At 40.5% G+C, this 18874-nt stretch overlaps 3 long non-coding RNA genes across 3 annotated transcripts; all 3 read left to right on the top strand.

The window, feature by feature from the left end:
* Positions 1 to 514: 514 nt before the first annotated feature.
* Positions 515 to 3589, top strand: LOC137058662 (uncharacterized). Its single transcript, XR_010900783.1, has 3 exons — positions 515 to 1074; positions 3390 to 3426; positions 3572 to 3589. It is a non-coding gene; the product is annotated as an uncharacterized lncRNA (long non-coding RNA).
* A 1662-nt stretch (positions 3590 to 5251) lies between these two features.
* LOC137058660 (uncharacterized) lies at positions 5252 to 11394 on the top strand. The gene is made up of 4 exons (XR_010900781.1): positions 5252 to 5353; positions 7796 to 7875; positions 9507 to 10227; positions 10373 to 11394. It is a non-coding gene; the product is annotated as an uncharacterized lncRNA (long non-coding RNA).
* Positions 11395 to 12052: 658 nt separating this feature from the next.
* On the top strand, positions 12053 to 17963 carry LOC137058661 (uncharacterized). The gene is made up of 4 exons (XR_010900782.1): positions 12053 to 12154; positions 14597 to 14676; positions 16308 to 17028; positions 17174 to 17963. It is a non-coding gene; the product is annotated as an uncharacterized lncRNA (long non-coding RNA).
* The last annotated feature ends 911 nt before the right edge of the window (positions 17964 to 18874 follow it).

Here is an 18874-nt window from a genome sequence, read left to right as displayed (position 1 = left end):
AGCCTGTTTCTAAGAATTCTGGGCCCTTATAGGAGACCACGTCCAAAAAGTTGACTTCCTCGGGGTCAAATGTGTATTTGATTTTGATGGACTTTTGGTGTGTATTCAGATGGTCAGTGAAGGTAACAAAGTCCTCCCTAGAGTATGTCCATATACCCCATATGTCATCTAGGAACCTGTAGTATGCATACGGCTTTTTTGTTGCTGCGTTCAAAGCTGATTGTTCCCAATCTGCCATAAATATGTTGGCATATGAGGGAGCAAATTTCTTACCCATTGCAGTCCCCTTGATCTGCAAATAGAATTTGGAGTCAAATTCAAAATCATTTCTTGTTAAATTAATCTCCAACAGTTTGAGTATATATTGATCTGGTCTTTTGGGGTCTGGATGTTTCTCCATGAACTTTTCCACAGCTTTGAGGCCTACCTCAGTCTCTATATTAGTATATAGGCTGTCTATATCTATGGTGAAGAGAAATGCATTCTTAGGTATTTTAAGTTTTTTAATTTTAGATATAAAATCATACGTATCCTTAATGTAGCTAGGGTGGCATATGGATATGGGGTTCAAAAAATGTTCTATATATTCAGCTATATAGTAAGTTTCACTGTTGCAATCTGAAACTATTGGTCTGCCCGGAGGGATTTCACCCGGGATGCTCCATTTTTCAGGTTCCTTATGTATTTTAGGCAGTAAGTAGAACCTTCTGGGCCTGGGGGGATTCTCTCCTAATAGGTATTTCATCTGAGCCCCACTAATTATTTTTTTATCATACATTTCATTTAGTATCTCTTCTACCATGATTCTAGTTTGCGGATATATCGGTTCTTCTAGTGTACAATAGTGTTCCTTAACTGCCAACTGTCTCTGTCCTTCCCAAATGTATTGTTTTTTATCCATGATAATTGTTGCATTCCCCTTGTCCGCAGGTTTAATAATGATGTCTCTATTTCTTTGTAATTCTAATAATGCTTTTCTTTCTCTCCTGGTTAGGTTATCTGGTGTTTCAAGGCCCCAGTTTAGATGTTTGAAGGCATAATGGTCAGCTCTGATTATCTGCGTGATCTGCTTCGGTAAGTTAGAAAGGGCTGGGGTCCAATCTGAATTTTCAGTGAAGGGAACTTTTTGTTTTTGTGTCTTTTTTCCTTCAAAAAAGGTTTCCAGTTGGACCCTTCTGTGGTAGGCCTGCATGTCTTTTAATAATTTAATTTTTTGTGTTTTAACTCCCCTAGGTGTCGGAATAAAAGAAAGACCTTTGAGCAGAACCGCACGTTGATCTTTGGATAATTTAAATTTCTTTGAGAGATTAATAATTAGCTTGTTTGATTCCTGTTTTGGACTCTTATCAATCAGCAGTTTAAATGCGTTTTCCAATGCTGTAACATGGCTTTGGCTGTCAGGGCCTTCCAGTGTATCCCATCATTTTCTACAATAAACTGTTCGATGGGGAGTGGTGGGATGTGACCGGTGATTTTCTTTATGTGGTTGTTTAGGTGTTCGATCATCATTTGCTCATACAGTGGAAGTGTTCTGGCAAAATTGATGAGCGGGAAGAATACTTCCGTGTTGGGAAGTCTCTTGGTAACAGCCCTGCAGGCCTTTTGCAGTTCAGTGATGGCCGCAATCCTGTATCTCTGTTGTCTGTTATTGAATCCAAAAGACAGGATAATTTTTTCAGGTTCAACTTCAATTGTGGCCTTTTCAATTAAATTAGCCGCATGTTGTAGTTTAGCACCTGGAAAGCTATCGACCTGAAGGTCAGGGCAGTTATAGGTCGGCAATCTGGACACGTTGGAGTCTCCTATTATAACATATTTTTTGTTTAGAGTGAGACTCCAATCGGACATTTTTTTGCCCGTGTTTATGTGTCTTGTTGGTCCCGTTGTCGGGTCATCATTAGTAGGGGCTGATATCTGCGCATTTGTGACCTCTGCCTCATTTATATTAATAGGTGCTATCATTAGGGGGAGATTTTCAGTCATTTCTTCATTTCTGTTATCTTGTTGACCCTCTAGTGCTGTTGTCTCAGAAGAGTTTTCTGCATTATTTACTCTGCCCATATCTGTGTAGGGTGTGAGAGGGATTTTTTCAAGTAAGGCCTTTCTGGGCCTCGGTTGAGGAGTGTAGTGTGAGGTGCTGGCTTCACACTGTTCAATCTCTACTGTGGTTTCTTTTGGGGCATCTAAGTTCTGAGGGGGTTCATCCCCTTCTTTAAGGAACCTGGATAGAGGTGAGAGGCCTCGTATGGGTGCCTCTGTGCTTTCAGCATACAAGGAAAAGCTCATCAGAGATGAGTGGTCTGAGCCTCTGCGGGCTAATTGCACTGGCGGTGCCACGGGTGAGCTTTCCTCATTGTTAGGCTCTTTCTCGGAAACCACTGGTTCTTTTTCTAATATCACCTCATGGTGCGGTGACATATTCATATCAGCGCGTTGTGACCCTTCACTGGAAATGGTGGGCATATGATCAGGCAGAACTGTTTGGACTCTGCGGGGACCAGTTATTCTTTGTATTCTAGGGGAAGGAACTGGGGCCTGTATGGGCCTGAGTATGACCTCTGGGTCTAATGGATTACGCTCAACCTCTTCCTCATCCTCCTCATCAAAAGACCAGTCCCCACGATGTTTTGGTGGGCTCACTGAGGTTGGTACTGTTAGCAATGAGGGTGATGTTTGGACTTCTATGTGTTGTACACCTTTTTTAGGGCGTACAGAGACCTGTGGTGGAATCAGGGAAGGAGGACCCCGAAACCAAGTAGGAGGAGAGGTGGAAGGAGTAGCAGGCCTCGTTGCTGCGACTTGTGCATATGTACGAGGGCTTGATGCCTCTCTGGTGACCGGGTTTGTTGGGTTTTGAGTCACAGTTTCTATTTCGAATAGTTCTGCTGTTATAAGAGCTTCTGCCTGTTCGACAGTGTCGGTGCTAACTTTGCCCCCATAATTTTTATTAGTCCAGGTTGAAGCCACCTCAAACGCCTGAGGCCAGTCTGCCTGGTCGGTTTGTTCGCGGATTTCTTTTAAGGTAACTTCAATCAAGGACTCGTAGTGTTGTTCTAGGACCAACTGGGTTGTATATGACCAGTTTTTTGCATTTCCCTCTAATAACTGGTTGACTTGTTCAGCTGGGAAGGCCGGTTTCACTGTGTTGACCAATAAGTTGGTCAGTCTCTGAAAGGTGATGGGCTGGTTTCCTTCGACTTTGGTCGTTACTTTGCCCAAGTGATGAACAAGTCTAATCAGTCTGTACATTAATTTAATGGCATTTTTGAGCTTCGGAGGGGCTGGGATGAAGTCTGTATTCTGATGTGATGTTCTATTGTTTGTTTGATTCTGTTTTGCCCTGTCTGTGTTTTTCTGAGAGTAATTTTGTGTGTTTCTATTGTTTTTAGGTCCTTTTGTGCTGGGGAGGACAACATCTCTATCATGGTGAGATGAAGCTCTGGGATATGCGACCTGTCTGGGTCTCTGCTCATCATAATATTCTTTTCTGTTGTTGTAATTTTCAAATTTGTTTCTGTACTGAGTGGTTCTATTTTTCTGATTGCGATTTTCTTGGATCTTTTTGTTGTAGGGTCTGTATGGACCTGGGACAGATCTGTGAAAATTTTGAGCTGCATAGTATTTATTATTGTTGTTTTTGTACAGATTCTGTGTGTATCTGTGTGGGCCATTAGGTGCCTCATTCATTCTCTGTACATACCCTCTTTTTGGAGGGTATGTGTATTTAGGACGAGAAGAAAAATTATCATTCCTTCTCGTTCTATAGTCGGGTGTTCCATCTCTCTGCCTTGGGCGAGTATATGATGCTGGACGTTGTCCAGCTCGTCCCCTAAGGCTTTCCATAATTTAACACACCGACAAGGTGACAGAGAATGAGAATAAATCAAGGTTTGTTGTAAATGAATCAAATAAATGCAGCAAATGGAATGGTGCAAGTGAAAATAATGGCAATAAAGTGAAAATAATGGATATAAAGAGAAAATAATGAATTGAAAAATAAAATAAAATGAAGAAAATAAAGAAAATAAAAGGTCTTTTTTGTATTTGGTTCAGTTCAAGCCAAATCGCGACGTTTCGGTACAATTAGTACCTTCTTCAGGCTGGCTTGAATAAATTTATATAAAATATACCGGTATAATATTGAGAATAAATGAATAATATAGCGAAGCAATGAATGGAATAGCAGTTTGTAGAGAATCAACCGTCCGTGGCAGTAGTAACTCAGCGAGTGAGCCGCGGAGGCGTCGCGGACCTTTAAAAAGCACGCTCGTGTGGGCGTGGCCTGGTCCGTGTTAAAAGTGCTAAAATAAGCCTTTCCAAACTCGCAAAAAATCCAAAAAGTGCTCGAATTGTTGCAGGAGATGTTTTGTAAGATGATACAATCGGAGATTAATTTTAAGGTGATGTTTTAAGCTTATTTTGCTGTTTTGTAGCTGGTGTATGAACGGTTGACGTCACTTGTTGAGTTGCGTCTTTTGAAAAACGTCTCCTCGTTGAATTTTATGAATGGGTGACGTCACTGCCTTTTCGAACATGAAGTTGCATTTTTTGAAAAATGCATCCTATATCCCATTGTATTTAACCGAAAATAAGGTTTTTATGCATGTTTGAGATTTGAGAAAAAAATAAAATCTCCAAAATGTGTTGAACTGTGAAAATGTGTCTTGTGATTTTTTTTAATATTAATTTAAACCATAATTTCCAGCATGTTTTTTATCTCTTGTGAATATATAATCACTGTATGTGTTTTTCCATGATAAAGCCTACTCATGATGAAGTAGACCTGTATACACACATTAGATTTATTTATTTATGTGTGTATATAATGTAATTTATTCTTATGATATATTGTTTGTACACCATTCATGTGGTGTTTTATGGGAAAGATAGGGACAGAAGGTCTTGAGAGTCCAACTTGATCCCAACCATTATCAAAGTTCAGAGAAGGAGGCACGGGCTGGATTAGGTTTTCTGTATTTCCAGCCATCGGGTTCCAGGGAACCCGATGACGGTTGTGCACTGGCCATCCATTCCACTGACCGCTTTGAAATAGTATGGGATCTATATTGTCTCCCACCAACTCTCCCTCTATTTTTATGAATCTTTTTAGGCGTTATGTTATTTATTATATTATTTATTTATTTATTTATCTTTATTGATATGTTTGTATGCGTTAATACATGTATTTATTTGTTTGTATATTTGTTAATTGATTTATTAATCTTTTTTTCTCCCTTTTTCCTTTTCTTCTAGGTACAGTTCAATGTAAAAGTTTTGAAGGGATCCCAAAACCTGGTGTTGTGCTGACCTCTAGTGTTCAGAGAGGTGTTCTGACCTCTCAGCACATGTGCAGGTAAGTATTACAAGGGTCAAGGGTCAATCTTTACCATAGACTGGCAAAAGGAGTACACGGGCAGAAATGAAGAGGTAAACCCGTTGAATTTAATTACAAATATATTTATTTACTCAATTTAATCCAGGTAGCGTTTGCTGTATGAAAAAGCGGGCTATTTGAGCTGAGGGTTATTTTAAGCAGGGTAGTTTTATTGCTAGGGTTCCCTTGGGTAGGTTTTAGGGTTCTGTGTGGTGTTGGTCAGTCCAGGGTTATTTTGGGTAGGGTTAGGTGATGAAAAGGGTCCAGATGTCCAGGGTTATTTCGGGTAGGGTTAGGTAATGAGAGGGTTTAGATGTCCAGGGGTTTCTTTTGGGTAGGGTTAGGTGATGAGAAGGGTTAAGATGTCCAGGGTTATTTCGGGTAGGGTTAGGTAATGAAAAGGGTTAAGATGTCCAGGGTTATTTCGGGTAGGGTTAGGTAATGAAAAGGGTTAAGATGTCCAGGGTTATTTTGGGTAGGTTTAGGTGAGAAGAGGGGTCAGATGTCCAGATGGTGGTGAGGGGTAGGTTTTTGGAGGTTCCGTGTGCCAGTCAACAGGATCTTGACCTCTTAGGTTTCGTTTAGACCCCTGGGGAAGCGTGTGTCCAAACGTTTAATCCACAACGCTTCTATTTTGAGTCGATCACTGAGAGACCAGGAAGGGTTGGCCTGCAGGCCTGTGACCCTTAGGGCAGACAGACCATGTAGTAGGAAATGCTGTACTACATGTCTGCGTTTTTCTATTTTGTGTGTAATATTGTGTACGTGCTGGTATATGCGTACTCTTAACTGGTTTTTGGTCTGACCGACGTATTGTTTATGGCACTGGGTGCAGTATAATAAATAAATGCAGTTGGTGGTTTCGTGGGATAGAGATCTGGGAAGTTGAAATACCTTTTTGGAGAATCTACTGACCACTAACTGTGCTGGTGTGTAATATTTGCATTTTCCAATGCGGCCCTTTGGAGGTGCCGTGTAAATTTTACTCTGTACTAATTTATCCGATAAGTTAGTATTTCTTCTGTATGCCGCTATTGGTTTGTGTTTTTTTAGGTAGTGGGTAGATTCTAAGAATTTTTGGAAATTGGCTTTGAGTTCCAGATTCAGTTGTGTGCTTTGTGGCGAAAAGTGGGCAACCAAGGGGAGGATTTTACTTCTGGAAACTGTGTTTTCCCCAGGAGGGGCTTGTGGTCTGTCAAAAGTTTTTAGGATCTTTCTGAGGAAGGATCGAGAGTATCCCCTGTGTCTTAGGGCCGCAAAGAGAGTCCGGACAGCCGAGTGAAAGGAAACTGGTTGGGTACAGATTCTTTTGAACCTGAGTAATTGAGATTTTATGATGCCTCTGAAAGTATGTTTGGGGTGGAAACTTTTTTTATGTAGTAATGAGTGTGTGTCCGTCTCTTTAAAATAGACTCTGAAGTCCAGTAAGCCTGTTTCTAAGAATTCTGGGCCCTTATAGGAGACCACGTCCAAAAAGTTGACTTCCTCGGGGTCAAATGTGTATTTGATTTTGATGGACTTTTGGTGTGTATTCAGATGGTCAGTGAAGGTAACAAAGTCCTCCCTAGAGTATGTCCATATACCCCATATGTCATCTAGGAACCTGTAGTATGCATACGGCTTTTTTGTTGCTGCGTTCAAAGCTGATTGTTCCCAATCTGCCATAAATATGTTGGCATATGAGGGAGCAAATTTCTTACCCATTGCAGTCCCCTTGATCTGCAAATAGAATTTGGAGTCAAATTCAAAATCATTTCTTGTTAAATTAATCTCCAACAGTTTGAGTATATATTGATCTGGTCTTTTGGGGTCTGGATGTTTCTCCATGAACTTTTCCACAGCTTTGAGGCCTACCTCAGTCTCTATATTAGTATATAGGCTGTCTATATCTATGGTGAAGAGAAATGCATTCTTAGGTATTTTAAGTTTTTTAATTTTAGATATAAAATCATACGTATCCTTAATGTAGCTAGGGTGGCATATGGATATGGGGTTCAAAAAATGTTCTATATATTCAGCTATATAGTAAGTTTCACTGTTGCAATCTGAAACTATTGGTCTGCCCGGAGGGATTTCACCCGGGATGCTCCATTTTTCAGGTTCCTTATGTATTTTAGGCAGTAAGTAGAACCTTCTGGGCCTGGGGGGATTCTCTCCTAATAGGTATTTCATCTGAGCCCCACTAATTATTTTTTTATCATACATTTCATTTAGTATCTCTTCTACCATGATTCTAGTTTGCGGATATATCGGTTCTTCTAGTGTACAATAGTGTTCCTTAACTGCCAACTGTCTCTGTCCTTCCCAAATGTATTGTTTTTTATCCATGATAATTGTTGCATTCCCCTTGTCCGCAGGTTTAATAATGATGTCTCTATTTCTTTGTAATTCTAATAATGCTTTTCTTTCTCTCCTGGTTAGGTTATCTGGTGTTTCAAGGCCCCAGTTTAGATGTTTGAAGGCATAATGGTCAGCTCTGATTATCTGCGTGATCTGCTTCGGTAAGTTAGAAAGGGCTGGGGTCCAATCTGAATTTTCAGTGAAGGGAACTTTTTGTTTTTGTGTCTTTTTTCCTTCAAAAAAGGTTTCCAGTTGGACCCTTCTGTGGTAGGCCTGCATGTCTTTTAATAATTTAATTTTTTGTGTTTTAACTCCCCTAGGTGTCGGAATAAAAGAAAGACCTTTGAGCAGAACCGCACGTTGATCTTTGGATAATTTAAATTTCTTTGAGAGATTAATAATTAGCTTGTTTGATTCCTGTTTTGGACTCTTATCAATCAGCAGTTTAAATGCGTTTTCCAATGCTGTAACATGGCTTTGGCTGTCAGGGCCTTCCAGTGTATCCCATCATTTTCTACAATAAACTGTTCGATGGGGAGTGGTGGGATGTGACCGGTGATTTTCTTTATGTGGTTGTTTAGGTGTTCGATCATCATTTGCTCATACAGTGGAAGTGTTCTGGCAAAATTGATGAGCGGGAAGAATACTTCCGTGTTGGGAAGTCTCTTGGTAACAGCCCTGCAGGCCTTTTGCAGTTCAGTGATGGCCGCAATCCTGTATCTCTGTTGTCTGTTATTGAATCCAAAAGACAGGATAATTTTTTCAGGTTCAACTTCAATTGTGGCCTTTTCAATTAAATTAGCCGCATGTTGTAGTTTAGCACCTGGAAAGCTATCGACCTGAAGGTCAGGGCAGTTATAGGTCGGCAATCTGGACACGTTGGAGTCTCCTATTATAACATATTTTTTGTTTAGAGTGAGACTCCAATCGGACATTTTTTTGCCCGTGTTTATGTGTCTTGTTGGTCCCGTTGTCGGGTCATCATTAGTAGGGGCTGATATCTGCGCATTTGTGACCTCTGCCTCATTTATATTAATAGGTGCTATCATTAGGGGGAGATTTTCAGTCATTTCTTCATTTCTGTTATCTTGTTGACCCTCTAGTGCTGTTGTCTCAGAAGAGTTTTCTGCATTATTTACTCTGCCCATATCTGTGTAGGGTGTGAGAGGGATTTTTTCAAGTAAGGCCTTTCTGGGCCTCGGTTGAGGAGTGTAGTGTGAGGTGCTGGCTTCACACTGTTCAATCTCTACTGTGGTTTCTTTTGGGGCATCTAAGTTCTGAGGGGGTTCATCCCCTTCTTTAAGGAACCTGGATAGAGGTGAGAGGCCTCGTATGGGTGCCTCTGTGCTTTCAGCATACAAGGAAAAGCTCATCAGAGATGAGTGGTCTGAGCCTCTGCGGGCTAATTGCACTGGCGGTGCCACGGGTGAGCTTTCCTCATTGTTAGGCTCTTTCTCGGAAACCACTGGTTCTTTTTCTAATATCACCTCATGGTGCGGTGACATATTCATATCAGCGCGTTGTGACCCTTCACTGGAAATGGTGGGCATATGATCAGGCAGAACTGTTTGGACTCTGCGGGGACCAGTTATTCTTTGTATTCTAGGGGAAGGAACTGGGGCCTGTATGGGCCTGAGTATGACCTCTGGGTCTAATGGATTACGCTCAACCTCTTCCTCATCCTCCTCATCAAAAGACCAGTCCCCACGATGTTTTGGTGGGCTCACTGAGGTTGGTACTGTTAGCAATGAGGGTGATGTTTGGACTTCTATGTGTTGTACACCTTTTTTAGGGCGTACAGAGACCTGTGGTGGAATCAGGGAAGGAGGACCCCGAAACCGAGTAGGAGGAGAGGTGGAAGGAGTAGCAGGCCTCGTTGCTGCGACTTGTGCATATGTACGAGGGCTTGATGCCTCTCTGGTGACCGGGTTTGTTGGGTTTTGAGTCACAGTTTCTATTTCGAATAGTTCTGCTGTTATAAGAGCTTCTGCCTGTTCGACAGTGTCGGTGCTAACTTTGCCCCCATAATTTTTATTAGTCCAGGTTGAAGCCACCTCAAACGCCTGAGGCCAGTCTGCCTGGTCGGTTTGTTCGCGGATTTCTTTTAAGGTAACTTCAATCAAGGACTCGTAGTGTTGTTCTAGGACCAACTGGGTTGTATATGACCAGTTTTTTGCATTTCCCTCTAATAACTGGTTGACTTGTTCAGCTGGGAAGGCCGGTTTCACTGTGTTGACCAATAAGTTGGTCAGTCTCTGAAAGGTGATGGGCTGGTTTCCTTCGACTTTGGTCGTTACTTTGCCCAAGTGATGAACAAGTCTAATCAGTCTGTACATTAATTTAATGGCATTTTTGAGCTTCGGAGGGGCTGGGATGAAGTCTGTATTCTGATGTGATGTTCTATTGTTTGTTTGATTCTGTTTTGCCCTGTCTGTGTTTTTCTGAGAGTAATTTTGTGTGTTTCTATTGTTTTTAGGTCCTTTTGTGCTGGGGAGGACAACATCTCTATCATGGTGAGATGAAGCTCTGGGATATGCGACCTGTCTGGGTCTCTGCTCATCATAATATTCTTTTCTGTTGTTGTAATTTTCAAATTTGTTTCTGTACTGAGTGGTTCTATTTTTCTGATTGCGATTTTCTTGGATCTTTTTGTTGTAGGGTCTGTATGGACCTGGGACAGATCTGTGAAAATTTTGAGCTGCATAGTATTTATTATTGTTGTTTTTGTACAGATTCTGTGTGTATCTGTGTGGGCCATTAGGTGCCTCATTCATTCTCTGTACATACCCTCTTTTTGGAGGGTATGTGTATTTAGGACGAGAAGAAAAATTATCATTCCTTCTCGTTCTATAGTCGGGTGTTCCATCTCTCTGCCTTGGGCGAGTATATGATGCTGGACGTTGTCCAGCTCGTCCCCTAAGGCTTTCCATAATTTAACACACCGACAAGGTGACAGAGAATGAGAATAAATCAAGGTTTGTTGTAAATGAATCAAATAAATGCAGCAAATGGAATGGTGCAAGTGAAAATAATGGCAATAAAGTGAAAATAATGGATATAAAGAGAAAATAATGAATTGAAAAATAAAATAAAATGAAGAAAATAAAGAAAATAAAAGGTCTTTTTTGTATTTGGTTCAGTTCAAGCCAAATCGCGACGTTTCGGTACAATTAGTACCTTCTTCAGGCTGGCTTGAATAAATTTATATAAAATATACCGGTATAATATTGAGAATAAATGAATAATATAGCGAAGCAATGAATGGAATAGCAGTTTGTAGAGAATCAACCGTCCGTGGCAGTAGTAACTCAGCGAGTGAGCCGCGGAGGCGTCGCGGACCTTTAAAAAGCACGCTCGTGTGGGCGTGGCCTGGTCCGTGTTAAAAGTGCTAAAATAAGCCTTTCCAAACTCGCAAAAAATCCAAAAAGTGCTCGAATTGTTGCAGGAGATGTTTTGTAAGATGATACAATCGGAGATTAATTTTAAGGTGATGTTTTAAGCTTATTTTGCTGTTTTGTAGCTGATGTATGAACGGTTGACGTCACTTGTTGAGTTGCGTCTTTTGAAAAACGTCTCCTCGTTGAATTTTATGAATGGGTGACGTCACTGCCTTTTCGAACATGAAGTTGCATTTTTTGAAAAATGCATCCTATATCCCATTGTATTTAACCGAAAATAAGGTTTTTATGCATGTTTGAGATTTGAGAAAAAAATAAAATCTCCAAAATGTGTTGAACTGTGAAAATGTGTCTTGTGATTTTTTTTAATATTAATTTAAACCATAATTTCCAGCATGTTTTTTATCTCTTGTGAATATATAATCACTGTATGTGTTTTTCCATGATAAAGCCTACTCATGATGAAGTAGACCTGTATACACACATTAGATTTATTTATTTATGTGTGTATATAATGTAATTTATTCTTATGATATATTGTTTGTACACCATTCATGTGGTGTTTTATGGGAAAGATAGGGACAGAAGGTCTTGAGAGTCCAACTTGATCCCAACCATTATCAAAGTTCAGAGAAGGAGGCACGGGCTGGATTAGGTTTTCTGTATTTCCAGCCATCGGGTTCCAGGGAACCCGATGACGGTTGTGCACTGGCCATCCATTCCACTGACCGCTTTGAAATAGTATGGGATCTATATTGTCTCCCACCAACTCTCCCTCTATTTTTATGAATCTTTTTAGGCGTTATGTTATTTATTATATTATTTATTTATTTATTTATCTTTATTGATATGTTTGTATGCGTTAATACATGTATTTATTTGTTTGTATATTTGTTAATTGATTTATTAATCTTTTTTTCTCCCTTTTTCCTTTTCTTCTAGGTACAGTTCAATGTAAAAGTTTTGAAGGGATCCCAAAACCTGGTGTTGTGCTGACCTCTAGTGTTCAGAGAGGTGTTCTGACCTCTCAGCACATGTGCAGGTAAGTATTACAAGGGTCAAGGGTCAATCTTTACCATAGACTGGCAAAAGGAGTACACGGGCAGAAATGAAGAGGTAAACCCGTTGAATTTAATTACAAATATATTTATTTACTCAATTTAATCCAGGTAGCGTTTGCTGTATGAAAAAGCGGGCTATTTGAGCTGAGGGTTATTTTAAGCAGGGTAGTTTTATTGCTAGGGTTCCCTTGGGTAGGTTTTAGGGTTCTGTGTGGTGTTGGTCAGTCCAGGGTTATTTTGGGTAGGGTTAGGTGATGAAAAGGGTCCAGATGTCCAGGGTTATTTCGGGTAGGGTTAGGTAATGAGAGGGTTTAGATGTCCAGGGGTTTCTTTTGGGTAGGGTTAGGTGATGAGAAGGGTTAAGATGTCCAGGGTTATTTCGGGTAGGGTTAGGTAATGAAAAGGGTTAAGATGTCCAGGGTTATTTCGGGTAGGGTTAGGTAATGAAAAGGGTTAAGATGTCCAGGGTTATTTTGGGTAGGTTTAGGTGAGAAGAGGGGTCAGATGTCCAGATGGTGGTGAGGGGTAGGTTTTTGGAGGTTCCGTGTGCCAGTCAACAGGATCTTGACCTCTTAGGTTTCGTTTAGACCCCTGGGGAAGCGTGTGTCCAAACGTTTAATCCACAACGCTTCTATTTTGAGTCGATCACTGAGAGACCAGGAAGGGTTGGCCTGCAGGCCTGTGACCCTTAGGGCAGACAGACCATGTAGTAGGAAATGCTGTACTACATGTCTGCGTTTTTCTATTTTGTGTGTAATATTGTGTACGTGCTGGTATATGCGTACTCTTAACTGGTTTTTGGTCTGACCGACGTATTGTTTATGGCACTGGGTGCAGTATAATAAATAAATGCAGTTGGTGGTTTCGTGGGATAGAGATCTGGGAAGTTGAAATACCTTTTTGGAGAATCTACTGACCACTAACTGTGCTGGTGTGTAATATTTGCATTTTCCAATGCGGCCCTTTGGAGGTGCCGTGTAAATTTTACTCTGTACTAATTTATCCGATAAGTTAGTATTTCTTCTGTATGCCGCTATTGGTTTGTGTTTTTTTAGGTAGTGGGTAGATTCTAAGAATTTTTGGAAATTGGCTTTGAGTTCCAGATTCAGTTGTGTGCTTTGTGGCGAAAAGTGGGCAACCAAGGGGAGGATTTTACTTCTGGAAACTGTGTTTTCCCCAGGAGGGGCTTGTGGTCTGTCAAAAGTTTTTAGGATCTTTCTGAGGAAGGATCGAGAGTATCCCCTGTGTCTTAGGGCCGCAAAGAGAGTCCGGACAGCCGAGTGAAAGGAAACTGGTTGGGTACAGATTCTTTTGAACCTGAGTAATTGAGATTTTATGATGCCTCTGAAAGTATGTTTGGGGTGGAAACTTTTTTTATGTAGTAATGAGTGTGTGTCCGTCTCTTTAAAATAGACTCTGAAGTCCAGTAAGCCTGTTTCTAAGAATTCTGGGCCCTTATAGGAGACCACGTCCAAAAAGTTGACTTCCTCGGGGTCAAATGTGTATTTGATTTTGATGGACTTTTGGTGTGTATTCAGATGGTCAGTGAAGGTAACAAAGTCCTCCCTAGAGTATGTCCATATACCCCATATGTCATCTAGGAACCTGTAGTATGCATACGGCTTTTTTGTTGCTGCGTTCAAAGCTGATTGTTCCCAATCTGCCATAAATATGTTGGCATATGAGGGAGCAAATTTCTTACCCATTGCAGTCCCCTTGATCTGCAAATAGAATTTGGAGTCAAATTCAAAATCATTTCTTGTTAAATTAATCTCCAACAGTTTGAGTATATATTGATCTGGTCTTTTGGGGTCTGGATGTTTCTCCATGAACTTTTCCACAGCTTTGAGGCCTACCTCAGTCTCTATATTAGTATATAGGCTGTCTATATCTATGGTGAAGAGAAATGCATTCTTAGGTATTTTAAGTTTTTTAATTTTAGATATAAAATCATACGTATCCTTAATGTAGCTAGGGTGGCATATGGATATGGGGTTCAAAAAATGTTCTATATATTCAGCTATATAGTAAGTTTCACTGTTGCAATCTGAAACTATTGGTCTGCCCGGAGGGATTTCACCCGGGATGCTCCATTTTTCAGGTTCCTTATGTATTTTAGGCAGTAAGTAGAACCTTCTGGGCCTGGGGGGATTCTCTCCTAATAGGTATTTCATCTGAGCCCCACTAATTATTTTTTTATCATACATTTCATTTAGTATCTCTTCTACCATGATTCTAGTTTGCGGATATATCGGTTCTTCTAGTGTACAATAGTGTTCCTTAACTGCCAACTGTCTCTGTCCTTCCCAAATGTATTGTTTTTTATCCATGATAATTGTTGCATTCCCCTTGTCCGCAGGTTTAATAATGATGTCTCTATTTCTTTGTAATTCTAATAATGCTTTTCTTTCTCTCCTGGTTAGGTTATCTGGTGTTTCAAGGCCCCAGTTTAGATGTTTGAAGGCATAATGGTCAGCTCTGATTATCTGCGTGATCTGCTTCGGTAAGTTAGAAAGGGCTGGGGTCCAATCTGAATTTTCAGTGAAGGGAACTTTTTGTTTTTGTGTCTTTTTTCCTTCAAAAAAGGTTTCCAGTTGGACCCTTCTGTGGTAGGCCTGCATGTCTTTTAATAATTTAATTTTTTGTGTTTTAACTCCCCTAGGTGTCGGAATAAAAGAAAGACCTTTGAGCAGAACCGCACGTTGATCTTTGGATAATTTAAATTTCTTTGAGAGATTAATAATTAGCTTGTTTGATTCCTGTTTTGGACTCTTATCAATCAGCAGTTTAAATGCGTTTTCCAATGCTGTAACATGGCTTTGGCTGTCAGGGCCTTCCAGTGTATCCCATCATTTTCTACAATAAACTGTTCGATGGGGAGTGGTGGGATGTGACCGGTGATTTTCTTTATGTGGTTGTTTAGGTGTTCGATCATCATTTGCTCATACAGTGGAAGTGTTCTGGCAAAATTGATGAGCGGGAAGAATACTTCCGTGTTGGGAAGTCTCTTGGTAACAGCCCTGCAGGCCTTTTGCAGTTCAGTGATGGCCGCAATCCTGTATCTCTGTTGTCTGTTATTGAATCCAAAAGACAGGATAATTTTTTCAGGTTCAACTTCAATTGTGGCCTTTTCAATTAAATTAGCCGCATGTTGTAGTTTAGCACCTGGAAAGCTATCGACCTGAAGGTCAGGGCAGTTATAGGTCGGCAATCTGGACACGTTGGAGTCTCCTATTATAACATATTTTTTGTTTAGAGTGAGACTCCAATCGGACATTTTTTTGCCCGTGTTTATGTGTCTTGTTGGTCCCGTTGTCGGGTCATCATTAGTAGGGGCTGATATCTGCGCATTTGTGACCTCTGCCTCATTTATATTAATAGGTGCTATCATTAGGGGGAGATTTTCAGTCATTTCTTCATTTCTGTTATCTTGTTGACCCTCTAGTGCTGTTGTCTCAGAAGAGTTTTCTGCATTATTTACTCTGCCCATATCTGTGTAGGGTGTGAGAGGGATTTTTTCAAGTAAGGCCTTTCTGGGCCTCGGTTGAGGAGTGTAGTGTGAGGTGCTGGCTTCACACTGTTCAATCTCTACTGTGGTTTCTTTTGGGGCATCTAAGTTCTGAGGGGGTTCATCCCCTTCTTTAAGGAACCTGGATAGAGGTGAGAGGCCTCGTATGGGTGCCTCTGTGCTTTCAGCATACAAGGAAAAGCTCATCAGAGATGAGTGGTCTGAGCCTCTGCGGGCTAATTGCACTGGCGGTGCCACGGGTGAGCTTTCCTCATTGTTAGGCTCTTTCTCGGAAACCACTGGTTCTTTTTCTAATATCACCTCATGGTGCGGTGACATATTCATATCAGCGCGTTGTGACCCTTCACTGGAAATGGTGGGCATATGATCAGGCAGAACTGTTTGGACTCTGCGGGGACCAGTTATTCTTTGTATTCTAGGGGAAGGAACTGGGGCCTGTATGGGCCTGAGTATGACCTCTGGGTCTAATGGATTACGCTCAACCTCTTCCTCATCCTCCTCATCAAAAGACCAGTCCCCACGATGTTTTGGTGGGCTCACTGAGGTTGGTACTGTTAGCAATGAGGGTGATGTTTGGACTTCTATGTGTTGTACACCTTTTTTAGGGCGTACAGAGACCTGTGGTGGAATCAGGGAAGGAGGACCCCGAAACCGAGTAGGAGGAGAGGTGGAAGGAGTAGCAGGCCTCGTTGCTGCGACTTGTGCATATGTACGAGGGCTTGATGCCTCTCTGGTGACCGGGTTTGTTGGGTTTTGAGTCACAGTTTCTATTTCGAATAGTTCTGCTGTTATAAGAGCTTCTGCCTGTTCGACAGTGTCGGTGCTAACTTTGCCCCCATAATTTTTATTAGTCCAGGTTGAAGCCACCTCAAACGCCTGAGGCCAGTCTGCCTGGTCGGTTTGTTCGCGGATTTCTTTTAAGGTAACTTCAATCAAGGACTCGTAGTGTTGTTCTAGGACCAACTGGGTTGTATATGACCAGTTTTTTGCATTTCCCTCTAATAACTGGTTGACTTGTTCAGCTGGGAAGGCCGGTTTCACTGTGTTGACCAATAAGTTGGTCAGTCTCTGAAAGGTGATGGGCTGGTTTCCTTCGACTTTGGTCGTTACTTTGCCCAAGTGATGAACAAGTCTAATCAGTCTGTACATTAATTTAATGGCATTTTTGAGCTTCGGAGGGGCTGGGATGAAGTCTGTATTCTGATGTGATGTTCTATTGTTTGTTTGATTCTGTTTTGCCCTGTCTGTGTTTTTCTGAGAGTAATTTTGTGTGTTTCTATTGTTTTTAGGTCCTTTTGTGCTGGGGAGGACAACATCTCTATCATGGTGAGATGAAGCTCTGGGATATGCGACCTGTCTGGGTCTCTGCTCATCATAATATTCTTTTCTGTTGTTGTAATTTTCAAATTTGTTTCTGTACTGAGTGGTTCTATTTTTCTGATTGCGATTTTCTTGGATCTTTTTGTTGTAGGGTCTGTATGGACCTGGGACAGATCTGTGAAAATTTTGAGCTGCATAGTATTTATTATTGTTGTTTTTGTACAGATTCTGTGTGTATCTGTGTGGGCCATTAGGTGCCTCATTCATTCTCTGTACATACCCTCTTTTTGGAGGGTATGTGTATTTAGGACGAGAAGAAAAATTATCATTCCTTCTCGTTCTATAGTCGGGTGTTCCATCTCTCTGCCTTGGGCGAGTATATGATGCTGGACGTTGTCCAGCTCGTCCCCTAAGGCTTTCCATAATTTAACACACCGACAAGGTGACAGAGAATGAGAATAAATCAAGGTTTGTTGTAAATGAATCAAATAAATGCAGCAAATGGAATGGTGCAAGTGAAAATAATGGCAATAAAGTGAAAATAATGGATATAAAGAGAAAATAATGAATTGAAAAATAAAATAAAATGAAGAAAATAAAGAAAATAAAAGGTCTTTTTTGTATTTGGTTCAGTTCAAGCCAAATCGCGACGTTTCGGTACAATTAGTACCTTCTTCAGGCTGGCTTGAATAAATTTATATAAAATATACCGGTATAATATTGAGAATAAATGAATAATATAGCGAAGCAATGAATGGAATAGCAGTTTGTAGAGAATCAACCGTCCGTGGCAGTAGTAACTCAGCGAGTGAGCCGCGGAGGCGTCGCGGACCTTTAAAAAGCACGCTCGTGTGGGCGTGGCCTGGTCCGTGTTAAAAGTGCTAAAATAAGCCTTTCCAAACTCGCAAAAAATCCAAAAAGTGCTCGAATTGTTGCAGGAGATGTTTTGTAAGATGATACAATCGGAGATTAATTTTAAGGTGATGTTTTAAGCTTATTTTGCTGTTTTGTAGCTGATGTATGAACGGTTGACGTCACTTGTTGAGTTGCGTCTTTTGAAAAACGTCTCCTCGTTGAATTTTATGAATGGGTGACATCACTGCCTTTTCGAACATGAAGTTGCATTTTTTGAAAAATGCATCCTATATCCCATTGTATTTAACCGAAAATAAGGTTTTTATGCATGTTTGAGATTTGAGAAAAAAATAAAATCTCCAAAATGTGTTGAACTGTGAAAATGTGTCTTGTGATTTTTTTTAATATTAATTTAAACCATAATTTCCAGCATGTTTTTTATCTCTTGTGAATATATAATCACTGTATGTGTTTTTCCATGATAAAGCCTACTCATGATGAAGTAGACCTGTATACACACATTAGATTTATTTATTTATGTGTGTATATAATGTAATTTATTCTTATGATATATTGTTTGTACACCATTCATGTGGTGTTTTATGGGAAAGATAGGGACAGAAGGTCTTGAGAGTCCAACTTGATCCCAACCATTATCAAAGTTCAGAGAAGGAGGCACGGGCTGGATTAGGTTTTCTGTATTTCCAGCCATCGGGTTCCAGGGAACCCGATGACGGTTGTGCACTGGCCATCCATTCCACTGACCGCTTTGAAATAGTATGGGATCTATATTGTCTCCCACCAACTCTCCCTCTATTTTTATGAATCTTTTTAGGCGTTATGTTATTTATTATATTATTTATTTATTTATTTATCTTTATTGATATGTTTGTATGCGTTAATACATGTATTTATTTGTTTGTATATTTGTTAATTGATTTATTAATCTTTTTTTCTCCCTTTTTCCTTTTCTTCTAGGTACAGTTCAATGTAAAAG

Source organism: Pseudorasbora parva, chromosome 22 (genome assembly GCF_024679245.1).
Source record: "Pseudorasbora parva isolate DD20220531a chromosome 22, ASM2467924v1, whole genome shotgun sequence".
NCBI lineage: Eukaryota > Metazoa > Chordata > Actinopteri > Cypriniformes > Gobionidae > Pseudorasbora > Pseudorasbora parva.
Note: the sequence above shows the minus strand (reverse complement) of the source record. Positions and strands in the feature narration are given on the sequence as shown.